Raw genomic sequence first — 12600 nt, forward strand, 5'->3', positions numbered from 1 at the left:
TCACCCCCGCTCACGGTCCTCCAAGGGTTCCCCAACAGCTTACGGTAGGCCACACGGCCCTACTTCATTGCCCCCGTTCCCTCCCATTCATTTCCTCTCTGACCTCATCTACTCCTCTTCCCCCTGGTTTACTCTGCACCAGCCACACAGGCGTCCTCAATCCTCGAACACACCAGTTACATCTGCCTTGGAGTCTTTGTGCTGGCTGCTCACTCTCCTCCCTAGACCGCTCTTCCCCCAGGTAGCTGCTTCAAGTCTTTGCTCAAATGTCACCTCAATAAGACCTCCCTGCCTTCTACTTCTGAATGTCCTTACCCTCTTTTTTTTCAGTAGCAGTTTCTACCTTCTAGAAATTACCATTTTTGTAGGTAAAAAAAAAATGGTTAGCTATTGGCAGTTTCAAGTGGCATAACCTAATAATGTGCTATGTAATTTACCTTTGTGTTTATTGCTCAGCGTTTGCCTGCCCCACCCGTGGCAGGAAGAATGTAAGCTCCACAGGACAGGGATATTTTTGATTGTCTTGTTCACTGATGTACCCCAAGTGCCCAGATTAGTGCCTAGAAAATGGGAGCTCAAATGATGTTGAATGAATGAATAGCTAAGAGCTCTGGCCGAGCAGCTCTGGGTTAGACTGTTTATCAGCTACGTGACATCGAGCAAGTTATTTAGCTTTGGAACCTGTTTTCTCAACCGGTCAATTTCAATAATACTGTCTACTACACAGGCTTACTGTAAGGACTAATTAGATGAGAGAGTGCAGGTAAAACAGAACAGTGTCCTGGCACATAGCAAGTGCTCCACAAGCATTAGTTGCTGCTGAAAAAAATATCCCTACAACTCAGGCTACACAGCTAGTAAGTAGTAAGGAGCAGAGCCAAGATTTAAAGCTACATCTGATTCTACAATATCATGAAGAAGTGGAGCTGCTTTCCCTTCCAATTTGCCCGAACTCTTTAGTTTGTAATTATGTAATGCTTTGACTGGTTGGCAAACCCAACAAGAAACCCAGCTAACAGCCAGGAATTCCATATGGGAACTAAAGGTTCATGCATTTTGCTCATAAAACTACTACTCAGACCTTTATTTAACCTGCTTTTGGGGCATACAACTCTAATAATTTTACTTCTTTAACCAACTTTCCACAGGTCAGACAGAGTCAATTTATAAAATGAGGAAAAGGAGATACTGAAGTGGACAGCAGTAATTTTCAAGATAACTGTCCAGGTAGAGAAAGAGAAAAAAAATAGCCTCCTGGGGCCATTTAGTATAGAAGCAAACAGTCATAAATGTCGTGTCTCAGTAATTCCTTGGGGTTTCACTTTCTTTACAACCCCACGTAATAAGGGATGTTCACAAGAAAGGAAATAGGAAATTTCATTTACTTGATTTGAGATAGGGAAACATGGAGTCCATTTTAGAAACATTACTATCCAAGGGATTGTTGGTGCTTAAAGGAGAGGTAAGCCTTCGTTAACCTGCAAAATTACGTGTTGAACCCTTCTTGCGTTCCTGTATTGTGAATGCTTAGAATATTATATGTATCACATCTGTAAATATAGGTAGATCCCCATTTTAATTCCCTGTGTAAAAGATGTGTGGATAATCTTGGCTATTGCTCTCACTCAATAGCTTGGTAAGTTAATCAGTCGATGTCCTTCCCTGCATTTGAGATCGCAGAAACACACTGAGCCCTCTCTGTGTGCCACGTACTGGGGAAGATAAAGTTCCTGGTTTCACGAAGATTTCACTCTAGTTGGGGAGAGGAATTATAAACAAGATAGTTTGAGATAGCAACAGACTATGAAGGGCAATGTGCCAGGGACTGGTGGCAAGGGAGGTGTTCCTGTTTGCTAATGCTGCCGTTATACAAAATACCAGAAATAGATTGGCTTTTATAGAGGAGATTTATTAGGTTACAAATTTACAGTTCTAAGTCCATAAAAGTGTCCAAACTAAGGCATCAACAAGAGGATACCTTCACTGAAGAAAGGCTGATGGCATTCGGAACATCTCAGCAGGGAAGGTACATCTGCTGGTCCTTTGCTCCCAGGTTCTGGTTTCAAAGTGGCTTTCTCCAAAATGTCTCTGGGCTTCTGTCTCTCTTAGATTCTCTCTCTGAGCTCCTGTGCATCCTTGGTTGTTTTCCCAGGGCGTTTCTCTCTAAGCATCTAGGGGTCCTCTCTTAGCTTCTCCGGGGCAAACTCTGGGCTTCATCTCTTAGCATCTCCAAACATCTTTCTGTCTGCATCGTCAAGCATCTGGGTCTGTGTTGGCTCTTAGCTTTTCCTGGGGGCAAATTTGTGATTACATATCTTAGCTTCTCTCCAAAATGTCTCACAGCTTCTCTGAGCTCCTTCTCTCTCTGACCTCTCTTAAAGTTCTCCAGTGATCTATTAAGACCCACCCTGAATGGGCAGGGTCACATCTCCATGGAAATAATTTAATCAAAGGTCTCACCCACAGTTGGAAACATTTCAATCAAAAGGTTCCACCCAACAAGATTGGATTAAAAGATCATGGATTTTCTGAGGTCCATCACAGTTTCAAACTGGTACAGGGTGGGGTGGTGAAGGCTGGGCACCATACTTTAGATAAGGTGGTTAGGGAAGGTCATGTTTGAGCTGAGATCTGAATGTCAAGAAGAAACCAGCCACATGATGAGCTAGGGGCAGAGAGTGGCTTGCAGTAGGAATAACAAATGCAAAAGGCCGTGAGATGGTGACCAGCCTGAGGTGTCCGAGGGAGAGAAGGAAGTCCACTGTGGCCAGGAGTCTTAGGAGAGTGGTAGCATCTGAGATGGGAGAAGAAGGCTCAGGCTAGACCATGTGCGACCTTGTGGGCTATGGCAAGGGGGAGGAATTTTATACATTTCCGCACTGGGAAAGCACTTGAGGGTTTTCAGCAAGGAGTGATAAGATTTCATTTGCATTTCCAAAAGCACAAGAACCTCAAAGAGCAGTCCTGAAAGCGCTGAGAATGCCAGTTGTGGCTACTATTTAATAAGTGTTTAACAGGTGCCAGATGCTGTGCTAAGAGTTTTTTACAGATTATTTTTATTCACAACACATTTCACGAGGAGACAGTCTCAGATGTTCAATCACCAAATTAGCGCAGATAACAAATTTAGTATCATTCAGGGTTCTCTGGAGAAATAGCACCAATAGGAGATATATGAAGAGATTTATCTTAAGGGATTGGTCCACACAACAGTGGGGGCTGGCAAGTCTGAAATCCGTAGGGTGGGCCAGTAAGCTGGAAACTCAGGCCAGATTTTATGTTGCCACATAAAGACAGAATTTCTTCTCCAGGAAACCTCAGTTTGTGCTCTTAAATCCTCCAACTGATTGGCTGATCAGATTATCAAGGATAATCTTTACTTAAAAGCAACTGTATGTGGCTGTTAACCACATCTGCAAAATACTTTCACAGCAGCACCCAGATTAGTGTTTGATTAAATAACTGGGTACCATACCTTAGCCAAGTTGATGCATGAGACTGTCACAGAGAGGCAAGGCTGCTCTGAATCAATTTGGCCTCATTTCTTGCCTGGATTATAGCGATAGCCTCTGACTTCATCTCCAGTTTCCATCCTTACCCCCCACACACTCAAAGTGATCCTGGTTAAAACTTTAGTCAGATGGAGTTACTCTTCAGCTCAGATCCTTCCAGTGGCTCCCCATTTCGGAGTGCAAGCCAAAGTCCTTACAATGGTGTATAATTTACTCTTCCCCACCTCTGCTCCACTTCTTTTTCCACCACTGTTCCAGTTTGCTAGAGCTGCCATTATGCAAAATACCAGAAATGGCTTGGCTTTTATAAAGGGGGGTTTATTTGGTTACCAATTTAGAGTTCTAAGGCCATAAAGTGTCCAAACTAAGGCATCAACAAGAGGATACCTTCACTGAAGAATGGCTGATGGTGTCCAGAACACCTCTGTCAGCTGGCAAGGCACACGGCTGGTGTCTGCTGGTCCCGGGTTGTGTTTCAGCTCCTATCTTTCCGGAGCAAACTCTGGGCTTCGTCTCTTAGCTTAGCATCTCCAAACATCCTTCCATCTGCATCTCCAAGCATCTCCAAGCGTCAGCAAGCATCTGGGTCTGTGTCGGCTCTTAGCTTCTCTCTTAAATAATCCGTAACTAATCAAGATCCACCCTGAATGTGTGGGTCCACACCTCCATGGAAATAATCTAATCAAAAGCATCACCCACAATTGGGTGAGTCACATCTCCATGGAAACACTCAATTGAAAGTTTCCACCCTAATCAAAGACTAATAAATCGGTCCCCACAAGGTTGCATTAAAGAACATGGCTTTTGTGGGGGGCGTAATAATACAAACCAGCACAACCACCACCACCTTAGAGCACTTGGACTACTCTAACAGCCTCCTAACTGGTCTCCCTAACTCCACTCTTTTTCATTGTGATAAAATATATATGGCACACATTTTCCTGTTTTAGCCACTTTCAAGTACACAATTCAGTGATGTCAATCACATTCACAATGTTGTGCTACTTTCACCACCATCCATTACTGAAACTTTTCCATTACCCCCAAACATAAATTCTGCACCCATTAAGCATCTTTCTGTCTCTATGAATTTGCATATTCTAGTTATTTCATGTAAGTGAAATCATACAATATCTGTCCTATTGTGTCTGGCTTGTCTCGGTCAACATGTCTTTAAGATTCATCTATGTTGTTGTATGTATCAGTACTTCATTCCTTTCTATGACTAAATAATATTCCATTGTATGTATGTATCACATTTTGTTTGTCCATTCATCGGTTGATGGACACGTGCATTGCTTCCACCTTTCGGCAATTGGGAATAACGCTATGAACATCCTGCCTCCACTCTCTTGCCCCCTTCCAGTTCAATCTCTACACTGCAGAGTTGGGGTGATTTTTTTTCAGTTGATTTTTTTCTTTTCTTGTTTTGGAGGGTGATCTTTTAAAAATATAAATCAGATCATATCATGTGCCTGCTTAACACCTAAGGGCTGACCAGTATGCTTAGAAGAAAACGCAAACCATTCTATGGCCATATAAGACCTTGTCTCAGCTGGTCCCTGCCTATTTCTCTAACTTCATTGATTTTTCTCCTCCTTGCTCACTTCACTTCAGCCACACGGAACCTGCCAATCTTCCCCTTGCCTCGGGGCCACTGTCATTGCTGTTCCTTCTGCTTATCATTCTATTCCGTGAGAACTTATCACAGACTCACATATTATCTTGGTGAACCCTTCCCTGGCTCCCGTCTCTAACATCCCCAGTCACTTCTCCCCTTAACTTACCCCGGTTTTAGTATCCTCGTAGCCCTTAGCACAGCCACGTGGTCAAGAGGTCCCTAAATAGCAGCAGCAGCTACTACAGCTGCTCGGTTGGGCTTGCCACTCTGCCCCAGCCCAAGTGGCTAGCAATAGTTTATTATTTAGCATAAGCAACATCGGCCTGGTGTCAGCTCCCCACATCCCTGGTCCCACACAGGGCGACACTGAAGCAGGGAAGGCAGATGCCAGATGACATGAGCAATGGGTCACTGCGGCGGAGGGGCCAGCTCCACACTGCAGTTCGGTGATTTTACAGCCTGCAGCTCTACCCTCAGGAGGGAGGCAAGGTTGAAAATCCCATGCCTCACCGGAACCAGGGAGGCAGATGAGAAACTACTTCCTTCAGCCTCCTCTAAGATAGGGAGGCAGGTGAGAAGCAGCTTAAGGACAGCTCCTGGCAGGACTGCTCTCTTGCCATGCTCCCAGGAGGATCACACAGGCAGTTCCACCAAGATTTGGGTCAGACTGTGGTTGAGCCTGGCTTCTGTGGAGACAGCCCCTGCAGAGCTGTTCCCTTACAAGCTCCTACTGACCATATTTTCTTTTATTGCTTTTCTTATTTATTGTGTATGTCTCCCTGGTCGACTGTCAGCTCCCTAAGAGCAGAGACCATGCCAGTTTTGTCCCCTGCTATATCCCCAGCACCCCTAAGTGTGCCTGGCAAATTGTTTATGCTCAATAAATATTTGATGGAGAAGTGATGGAAAGCTAAGGAGCAATTAAAAGATTTGAAAATGTAAATATCTGAACGACCCAGAATTAGAAGCAAACCTTATCTTTCTCAAGTTGAGCAAAAACTAAAATTTAACTCTGTTATTAATAATAGCTAACATTTGTTGAGTCATTACTATATGCAATGGCACTGCATAAAGCACATCTGCATCCTTAAGATGCCCCCTAAAAGGTAGGTTTTTTTTTTCAATTGTCCCAATTTTACAAACGCAGGCCCAGAGAGGTTGCATAATTTGCCCAAGATCACACAGCTGATAAGTGGCAGAGGAGGAATTTGAACCCAGGCGATCTTAATCCAGAGCCTGCCCTCTTAGTTCATCGCCACTTACTGTATAGTGCCCAGCTCTTATATGGAAACTAATACACTAATAGTTTAGAGGAAAATATTAAGCTCATTGAAGGTAATACTTCCAAATGTCATGTACATTAAATACAGCTTTTTGAGGTCACAGCTGATCTTTAAGAATGTGAACGAACTTCTAGCACTAGAAAACATCTTCAAAGATAATTGCAGAGTTCCTCTAATGTGATCTTCAGATTTTTCTGAGGGCTTATTTTATGATCCCATGGGCAGCTTCAGACAAAATAACTTTCTGGCGTGAAGGATTATGTGTGCTCTTTGCCATTTTTGAATGTGAGTTTTATAGATACTTAAAACCACTTGAAAGAGTAATGATTTTTTAATGGTTTTTCATTATTATTTGTAACTTCAAGCATCGCTGATAAAAACTGCCAAATTAAGTTTCAAGTGTTCTCTTTACCCAATATGGGTGTATTTCTTAATGAGATTTCTCCTTATGATTCATGACTGCAATGACTTTCAAAATTGGTGGCTTTTCAGTAGAACTTCCTAAACATTTTTTTTCCTATTCCTTTCATTATGACAATATTTGAGAGTTCTGGATATAAATCAAATGTTCAGTTATATTACACATGGCTTCCTCTGCCTGGAGCACTGTTGCCTCACATTTTCTCAAGAGCCTTCTGCTCCTTTTTTTGGGTCTCAGCTTAAATGTCATCTCCCCAGAGAAACTTTCCCTGCCCATCCTGTTTATAAGTAGACACTCACCCTCCCACTCCAAGTCACTTTCTTTCTTGTTAAACTGTTTTGGTCTCTTCAAGGCACTTACCACTATCTGCCATGATCTCTGCTTTATCTTTTTATTTTAAGTCAATTTTAGATATACATAAAAGTTGCAAAAATGGTACAGGGAGTTCCTATATATGTGCTTCACCTGACTTCCCCTAATGTCAACAACTTAGATGTCATGGTGCAGTGATCAAAACCAGGAAATGAGCACTAGTATGATACTTTTAACCGAACTAGAAACCTTATTCTAATTTCACCAAATTTTTCACTAAGGTCCTTTCTCTGTTCCAGGATCCAATCCAGGATCCCACATTGCACTTACTTGTCACATCTCTTTTATTTAATATTAATTTTTATTTACAGACACTCTACATGCACCAGTGAACTAGAAACATGTCTCCACTCACCACTCTTATTAAACATAGGACTGGGAGTCCTAGGTAGTGCAATAAAACAAGAAAAGAAAACAAGAGGCATACAGATCAGAAAGGAAGAAATAAAATTTCCCCAATTTGCAGATTACATGATGGTCTATGCAGAAAATCCCATAGAATCTACAAAAATGTCCCAGAACAAATAAGTGAGTTCAGCAAGGTCACAGGATACAAGATCAACATGCAAAAATCAATTCTATTTCTATATACTAACAATAAACACATGGAAACCAAAGGCAAAAATACAATATCATTTACAATTGCTTCAAAATTAACTTCTTAGATATAAATCTAACAAACCATGTACTGGGCTTCTATGCTGCAAACTACAAAATGCTGATGAAAGAAATTAAAGAATATCTAAATAAATAGAAAGACATAGCATGTTCATGGATCAGTAACCTCAACATGGTAAAGACGACAATTCTCATCAAATTCACACATAGGCTCAATGCAATTCCTATCAAAACCCATTAAGATTTTTTGTAAACGTAGACAAGATTATTCTAAAATTTATATGGAAATACAAAGGAACTGGAATAACTAAAACAATTTTGAAAAAGAATAGAGTGAAAGGAATTACTCTACCTGATTTCAAGATTTATTTTATAATTAGCTACAGTAATCAAAACTGTGTGGTACTGGCAGAGAAACGGACATATAAATAAATCAATGGAACAGTTTAGAGGACTCAGAAATAACCTCACACAAGCATGGCCAACTACCTTTTGGCAAAAGTTCAAAAGCATGCAATGGAGAAAAGATAGTGTTTTCAACAAATGATGCTGGAACAATTGGATATTCACAGTGAAAAGCAGTCCTATACCTAAATCTCACACCTTATGAAAAATGACTCAAAATGGATCATAGATTCAAATGTAAAAAATAAAATTATAAAACTTTTAGTAAAAAACATAGGAGAAAATTCTCAGGATTTATGGCTTGGTGAAGAGCTCTTAGATGTGACATCAAACACATGATTCATAAAAGAAAAGTACATAAATTGGACTTCATCAAAGTTAAAAATATTTGCTGTGCAGAAGACCTTGTTAAGAGGATAAAAACAAGCTGCAGACTGGGAGAAAATGTTTGCAAGCTACATATCAGACAAAGGACTCATATCTAGATATATAATGAACTCTCAAAGCGCAACACTAAAACAACCAACAATCCAATTAGAAAATGGTCAAAAGACATAAAGAGACACTTCACTGAAGTGGATATATAGATGACAAACAAGCACATGAAAAGATGTTCAGCATCACTTGCCATTAAGGAAATGCAAACTAAGACCGCCACGAGATATCACGACACACCCTTCAGAACAGCTAAAATAAAAAATAGTGACAAGACTAAGTACAAGCAAGGATGCAGAGAAACTGAATCTCTCATACACTACCAGTGGAAATATAACATTACAGCTATTCTGGAAAACAGTTTGGCTGTTTCATATAAAACTAAACAGGCATTTATCCCAGTGAAATGAAAACTCATGTTCACACAAAATCCTGTACCTGAATGTTTATAAAAGTTTTATTTGTAATAGCTAAAAACAGGATTCAACCAAAATGCCCTTCAATAGGTGAATAGTTAAACTGCGGTTTATCCATACCATGATATATTACTCGGCAATAAAAAGGAATGGACTTGGACTTCATCAAAATAAAAAACCATTGTGCATCAAAGGATACCACCAAGAGAGTGAAAGACAGCCCACAGAATGGGAGAAAATATTTTCAAATCATATATCTGGTAAGGAAATAGTATCCAGAATACATAAACAACCGCAACTCAACAACAAAAGATAAGTGACCAATTTAAAAATGGGCAAAGGATTTGAGTAGACATGTCTCAAAAGAAGATATACAAATGGCCAATAAGTACTTGAAAAGAATCCATTGCCAAGTCCAAGGTCATGAAGATTTTCCTCTATATTTTCTTCTGAGTTTTATGGTTTTAGCTCTTATATTTAGGTCATCGGTCCATTTTGAGTTGCTTTTTGTATATGGTGTGAGGTAGGAATCCACTTTCATTCTTTTGCATGTGGAATCCAGTTTTCCCCACATAATTTGTGGAAGAGATTATTTCTTTCCTATTGAGTGGACCTGGCACTTATATAAAAAATCAATTGGATGGTGTTCCAGTTTGCTAATGCTGCTGTTATGCAAAATACCAGAAATGGATTGGCTTTTATAAAGGGGGTTTATTTGGTTACAAAGTTACAGTCTGAAAGCCATGAAAATGTCCAAATGAAGGCATCAACACAAGTACACCTTCACCGAAGGAAGGCCAATGGCATCCAGAAAACCTCTGTCAGCTGGGAAGGCACGTGGTTGGCATCTGCTGATCCCAGGTTGTGTTCCAGCTCCACTCTCAGCTCCTGTGCATTCTTCAAAGTGTCTCTCTTGGCTGCAGCACCTCCTTCTGTCTGTGAAGTTTTTCATAGGACTCCAGTGATTCAATTAAGACCCACCCTGAATGGGTGGGGTAACGCCTCCATGGAAATTGTCCAATCAAAGGTCTTGCCCACAGTTGATTGAGTCACATCTCCATGGAAACACTCAATCAAAGGATTCCAACCTAAACAACACTAATATGTCTGCCCCCACAAGACTGCATCAAAGAACATGCCATTTTGGGGGACATAATACATCCAAATGGCACAGACGGCATGCCTGGAGTCCCACGGATCTATCTCTTGCTTCAACAGTGTTTGGATGGAACAGACTCAGAATATCCAGCTGGCACCATTTTTGTTTGTTTTTTTGTTTGATTTTTGTGGTTAGCTCCTCATTGTTGACCAACCATGAACTCCCAGACTCGTCAGAATTACTCTGCTGAAGGGGAGGCCTCTGTCCACTGCCTGGTACTGCCTGGTCAACCTGCAGTTGTGGGTCTCCTACACCTATCTCTCTCTGGGCTTCTATTTCAACTGGATGATGTGACCTTGAAGGGCGTGGCCCACTTCTTCAACAAGTTTGCAAAGGAGAAGCATGAGGGTACTGAATGTCTCCTGAAAATGCAAAACTAGGGCTGCAGCCATGCCTTCTTCCAGGACAGTACAGAAGCCATCCCAAGATGAGTAAGGTAAAACCCTGAACACCATGGAAGCTGCTATGGCCATGGAAAAGAACCCAAACTAGGTCATTTTGGATCTGCATGTCCTAGACTCTGCCAACACAGACCCTCATCTCTGAGACTTTCTGGAAACTCATTAATAAGATGGGGACCAACTGACCAACCTCTGCAGGTTGGCCAGCCCACAATCCAGGCTGAGTATCTCTTTGAAAGGCTCATCTTCAAGCATGACAAGGAGCCTCTGGAGCTCAGAGGCCATTGAAGGGCTCCTCTGCATTCCCCTGGCATCCAGCCTTCTGCCTGAGCTCCTCCTTCCAGTCAGGAGGCATCTTTTTAACCAACCACCTTGCAGCCCTCTGACAACCCATGAACCAAGCTTTTGGCAGCCAAAAAAATATCATTTGGTCATTAGATGTTTGGGTTTATTTCTATTCCATTGGTCTATGTGTATTCTTATGCTAGTACCATGCTGTTTTGATTATTGTATCTTTGCAGTAAGTTTTGAAATTGGGAAGTGTGAGTCCTCCAACTATGTACTTCTTTCTTAGGATTGTTTTGGCTATTTGGAGCCTCTTGCAATTCCATATGATTTGAGGATTGGCTTTTTCCATTTCTGCAAAAAAAAGTCAGCTTAATTTTGATAGGGATTGTGTTGAATCTTTTGATTACTCTGAGAAGTACCAAGCAACTTTTAAACACAGAATTTGGACTATAGGCCCTCTGGATAAAAAGACAAAAACGGAATTCCAAATAAATACTGAACTGTATTTAGTAGACTTCTTTTGTGCAGAGACATGGGTTAACAATTCTGAAATACTTTCTGTACATTCTAGGATTGATTAAATGGGAGCCAGATTTCTCACTGTCTGAGAAGGGAGTTTAAATCATGAAAAGTTGAAAAGATGGAATGAGCCCTGGTGTTGGATTGGAATAAGAGGTATCACTATGAACTCGTGCATTTTAATAAATCTAGATAGCTAGATATAGAAATGGATATTTGCATGGATAGGGGCATGAATCAATGATATCCCAGTAGCAATGAACATACGTAGCTTCCAGATCTTGGTTTCCAAATAACATTCTCTGTTAAGAGGAACCAGGGTTCCATAGAGAAATGGCTGGTTCCAGGTGTGGGGCAGGGAAAGTACAAGATGAACTCAGAATGTCTTGTGCTGCCAGCAAGTAAAGAAGGGCTCAAAAAAGAACGGGGGCATGACAAGAAGACACAGGAACCAGCCTGAAGGGGCTTCTAATGACCAAACCTGGGACAATTTGAGCAAAAAATGATAGTAAATGATTATAAACTTTTGAATAAACTAAGAATCCAAGAATTCATACTGAAGCAAACAAAAAATGGAGAAGGAAAAGATCTTCCTTATAAGAGAAAGTCAACTGAAAAATGTAAAAGGAATGATGGATTTAGAGAATCACCATTTGGCAACCATCATCATAATAACTGATTCCAGCAAGAATCATCAATGGATGCTAAAAGTAGCGGGTGAAATTTTGATGAGGAATAGGATATTTACATACTCTCAAAGTATCACCCTGCAAATTAATTATTAATTGCAAAGGGAAAAAGTAGTAACTGTACAATGGCAGACAACGCCTTAACCAAACAATCAAAGTAACATCCACAATAATGGACAAACTGACATCTCGTGCCTCCTGTTATGATGTGCTGAGAACACAGAAAATTGGTGAACCTGGGTAAAGGGTATTCAGGAATTTTTTGCACCATTCTTGCAACTTTTCTGAAAGTTCAAACATATTTTAAAATAGAAAGTTAAGAAAGGAAATAAAAAAGAAAGAAAAGACAAACAATACAAGAAATAAAGGAAAATAACTGTAGATAGAGTTGAGACTTCTAAAATCCCAATTAAAACACTGGAAATAAGAGTCCTTATGTATCTTAGAGATATATACTGAAA

Source organism: Choloepus didactylus, chromosome X (assembly GCF_015220235.1).
Source record: "Choloepus didactylus isolate mChoDid1 chromosome X, mChoDid1.pri, whole genome shotgun sequence".
NCBI lineage: Eukaryota > Metazoa > Chordata > Mammalia > Pilosa > Megalonychidae > Choloepus > Choloepus didactylus.